We start from the raw sequence: 5,377 nt of genomic DNA, 5'->3' as shown, positions 1-5,377 counted from the left end.
ATTCGCCCCTAAATGACAATCTACTTTAAATCTTGAATAAACTTAAACAAGTGTGCACTCCGCACCTTCCTTACTTATTTAATATTCATCAAGATTGAATTTTGGTCAATAGGTCAATCCATTACACTTAAATACACATTGATGATACAAAATCACCTATAACAAGAAACTTCAAAAGGACCATCAATGATTGAATTTCAAAAAAGGATGTCACTAATGAATCTCTTTTAGCAACATTTTCTTCTTTGCAATTTAATCAACTTCAATATACTCTAAATTTGTTAAATCCGCTATGGTGTATTGCTCGGTACTCTTCTAAGCTAATACATCACCATTCACTAAAAGCACGAATTCTGAATGCTAATAGAACCGTCTTTAGCAACGAGGAACTTAGCATCAATGTAACTTTCACAATGATATATTCCATACTGTCAAGATCATTTACTCTGTCCTCTTAGAACACTTAAGAATGTTCTTGATCTTCATTCAGTGATTCTTGCCAAATTGATCCAATCTAACTTGTCATGCTCAAGGCATACGAGTCATTAAATATGGTTCATGTCATGACATATATGATCGATCCCATAGCAGAAGCATGTGGGACACCAATCATTTGCTTTAGCTCAACAGTAGAACTAGGAGATTAGCATCGCTGAATGTAATGCCTAATTATAATAAGCCTAAACTCCTTTTTGAGTTCTGAATGTCGAGTTTCCTCAAAATTCCATTTACTTTGGCCCAATCCAACAAATCACTTAGATCTATCTCCATAGATCCTTATTATGTACACGTGTTGTATCTCCCATGTATATCATAGCAAAGCAATTCCCATACCAAACCAAGTTTTTACACTTGCTAAGTTAGACTATAGTTTCCTATGAATCGTACATTATCTACGTACAATACAAGGGTGATTCTAGTGCTCCCACTAACACTGGCATATATACCTTATCTATGTTTCTTGAAATTCAAATCCTTAAAATTTTTCACTGAAACAAGGATTCCAATTACTCCCACTAGCAATGACATATGTATGGCTCATCTTTATTTCTCGAAATTCAAACTCTTTGAACTTTCTCGTTGAAATAATGATCCAACTTATGAGATGCTTATTTTGGTCCATAATTGAACTTGTTAAGCTTACACCTCCTTCACAACCTACATTGGTTCGATTATGTGTTTGTTCCTATCCATGCTTATCTCTTCTTGCAGATCCACTTACACCTAATCGTTAAGTCCAAGTTCTTGATCTACCAAATTACAACATACATGGACTGAATCTCGCTTTCCAAGTCTTTCTTCCATGTTGTAGCCTTTAGGGCCTACCATAGCTTCTGATAGCCGGTACACTCTGATTGCTATCTACCAGTGACTCATATACCTCAATAATATAAACTCTTATATAACTATGTGTATGACGTCAGCTATCAGATCTATAAGAAAAAGATGGAGGTATGTCAGTTTCCTTAATGGCTCTTTCAATTCCAAATTGAATGCTATGTCCAACTTTAGGCTCTTCGTTGGTTGAATCTCGAATCTTATCAAGATCAATGTGGCTCCCACTAGCCTATTTGGAAATCATCTCCCTCTCTTGGGAGACAGCCCTTCGTGCAACATACACTTTGTTCTCAAAAGGATTGTTAAACAATTATCCAAAATGCTTGATGGGTTCTCCAACGAGATAACAGATCTCTATTCTATGTTGTATATTGTCAAGCGCTTCACGAAGAGCGTAGCCTCATAATCGTATACTTCCACATGTGGTAGTAAGGATTGAATCCTACTTCACATATCACAGAGTGTTTTATGAACCTTACTAGTTGGTACAAGGCCAAAGGACTTCTCGTAACACTATTCATGGTACAATCCATGAATTATTAGTATGCATAATGCGACTCATCTAGTACAACATCAATGAACGATTTATTTCTCTATCCAACTAACAGTTCCTAGTGGTAGTGTTTTGGGGTGGAGATAGATCATGAAACTCTTTCACAATCACTTAGATGATCGATAAGGTTTTGGACTGAGATGTTCACCATGAGTGTCTCATCCTATTGCCCAATTGATTCTTAACTTCGCTTTATGAGAGCTCTAAATACATGAAAGGTTCTAGATCATTCTCATACGAAGTTGGTCTTTCCATGTATCATGGTTAATCTGAACGGTTCATTAGTGCAAAGTGCAAACTAATTCCAACAGATATTCACATCACCCAATGATGTATTCATCATATATCTTGATAAACAAGATTTTTATTTATCATGAGGCTTGAAGCCAAATGATATTCAAAATCCGATCCAAATGGATACTTGGTAATGAATTTCTCATTTATGTATCCAAGACTATGATGCCACAAATACATTTCACCCAAACCTTTGGATGTATTTGAATCAGTACGTATTGTGATCAATCTGAACGATCCATTAGTTAAACTAATTTCAACAGATATTCATAATAATACACCTTATTCAAATATTCGAATCAATTTTGAACTATTGTTACTATACTAGCTTTATATATTTCATGACTTTCTTTTAACATGTTAGAATGCTCTACATTTAAATAAGTTCATCTTATGAATCATAGTATAAACAATCTCAAATATAATACCATAGACTAAACATTTTGGAAAAGAGTGGTCTTTTGATCCCATGAATAGGAGCAAACGGTTGACATTCATGATCAAATTATATTCTCCATGTTTCAGTCGTCTTACTTCATTTTAGTCACTACACATCCTTGCAAATGCCAGTACTTAATCCTTAGTAAAATACTCGTGGTTTAGAAGTAATGTTCTGATGACATTATAAATCCATATATTTGATTGAATAACAAACACAAGAGAATTAGTTATCTTTTGATTCTATGGAAAATAGCACGGGCTCGTGATCCATGATCAAATTTAACTTCTTCATGTTTCAGTCCTTTCACCTTAAATATATATATTTTGGGCATGTATGCTTTCTATGTCCTTTCTTGTTATGGAAACAAATAGATATTAAAACATGTCTCAGAATAAGCCTTTCTTTGTCCTAGGTATTTGGGCCTAGATTAGGTATATCAACACTAATATCCTTATAAGCCATGGGCAATTGGCTTTATTCTTCTTGACACTTCTATTCATGATAGTAAATTTGTGAGAGTGTTTTGAAGTTTGAGTTTCTATGATTGGCAATGTTAGTTCCAAAAGGAAACCTCAAAATGCTACACAACTCCTTTCATGTATGTTCCAAGTTGTTCATATCAAAATCAGAATGAACTGATTATATGTACATGTCAGCTAGTTGACTAACCCTAATCAACTCCTAACTCAAGGAAATTCCATTTTACTTCAATTAATTTACATCGTACACTTTAAAACTACTCTTTCTAATAGATTAGAATGCAATGTTTGGAGTAACCTAGGAAAAGCTTTATCAAAGGCATGATCTTTCCTTTTGTTTATAAGAACTATTCCCAAACTACGAATTTAGACAATATTGACCATCCTCACAACTAATCCTTAGAGGTTTTGAAGCAGTAGATTTTAGAGGATAAGGTTATCGACATTATTCAATATTAATTTCCATTATAGTTCGTTTTACTTAACCTTGGAAAATAATCACCCTAAATAAAATTATTTTAGAAGGCTAGGATCCATATTTGGCTCCATGATGTGTAAAGGGATGACGTAAACACACCATAAAGTTATTTAGGTAGGCAAATCTCTTTGCCAATTTCGATCACTATGAAATTCATAGATCTTTGAGATTCATTGACTATCAATGGCATGTTAATCTCGGATTATGTTCATCTTAAATTCAATGATGGGGTTGCCGCGGATCGCTGAACTGATGGTGAATCGACCATACAAAATCGCATTGTCCCCGACTCAAGTTACACTTGAGATTCGCGAGTTCCACATCATTCTCTACCTATACTCTCAAATTGACGTGCCGGTTAACCACACGAGCTCCATCAACAAGGTATAAAGAGAATGTGCAACTTTTATGGATAACATAATATTCACATTAAATGGATTGTCAATTAACCATGAAAAATTGCATGGTCCCCGAATCAAGTTACGCTTGAGATTCGCGAGTTCCATATCATTTTCAACTATACTCTAGACTGGTGTGCCGGTTAACCACACGAGCTCCACCAACAGAACATAACGAGAATGTGCAATTTTCATGGATAATATGAACTCAAATTCTATTAATAATACGATATTTTGTTTTATACATGTATTTAGAATACTTTTAGATTTACCATTATCACTATCAAACCCTTTCTGTAATTCCATTCTCAAAATGCAATAGGGCGGTGAGGGTGGTAAGCGCAAAGCATATTAAAAACAGACCTCACTAGGAATCAAAGAGACCTCCTTAAACCCCTACATCATAATGGGTGAGTCTAGTCATGGTAAGACTGACAATGTCAATATTTAAACACGCGAGAGCACATGTTGTAACTTTCTTATTTAATAGATACAAATCTAATATATATATAAATATAAGGGGTAAATTTAAAACATTTTAAATTTAGTTGTCTATTATTTATTCTAATCAATTGCAAGGATGCAATGTAACAATTAATAAATCATGAGGGTTTAATATTCAAATTTATAAATCCCTATTATAAATAATATTAAATATTTAAATTATCGATTTAAATAAATAAATAAATATTCAAATACAAATAAACACATCTAAATAATATTTATCAAATTTCCAGATTTAAAACATTTTAAATTTGGTATTTATCCATATTTAATAAACCTTCATATTTGAAAAATGGAAGAAAATCTGAAACCCTAATTCTGCCGAGCTCACGTTGTGAGCTCCTAGCTCTCACGTCGTGAGCTGCAACTAAGGTTTTAACAAAAACGAAATTTTAAATTATTCTTCTATCATTCAATTTCAAACAAGTATTTACTATAAACATGGATCAAGGGTGAATGTAACCATGAACCAATGGCTCTGATACTACTGTTGGGTTTTATACGCATCAAATACACTCTAAACTAGGTAGCAGAAAAATCGAAATGACGATATACCTAAGTGTACATGCAACCTATAGATCTATTGTTTCATGCTAATTAAATCTACCCTAGAAAACATAAAACAAAGAAGGAAAACATACCTCTTATGTATCCCTTGTTCTCCATGCTTGAGATCTTGACCCTCCATGAAGTTGCTTGGATGAGAGGACCTGTACCAGAATCCCTCTAATGGTATCACACCCAATGACACCAAAGAGTGGAATAATAATAACTAGGTGAAGGGTCAATTTCACAAACCCAAAGAGGGTTAGAAATCTTCCCTAAGAGGAGAACAAGATGGGTTGGCGAAACTTCAAGCCAGAGTGTAAGGAAGAATGAAATCCCTAAGGC

Source organism: Lactuca virosa, chromosome 1 (genome assembly GCF_052849685.1).
Source record: "Lactuca virosa cultivar CGN04683 chromosome 1, Lactuca_virosa_CGN04683_v6, whole genome shotgun sequence".
Taxonomy (NCBI): Eukaryota; Viridiplantae; Streptophyta; class Magnoliopsida; order Asterales; family Asteraceae; genus Lactuca; species Lactuca virosa.
This window is presented reverse-complemented; position numbering follows the sequence as displayed.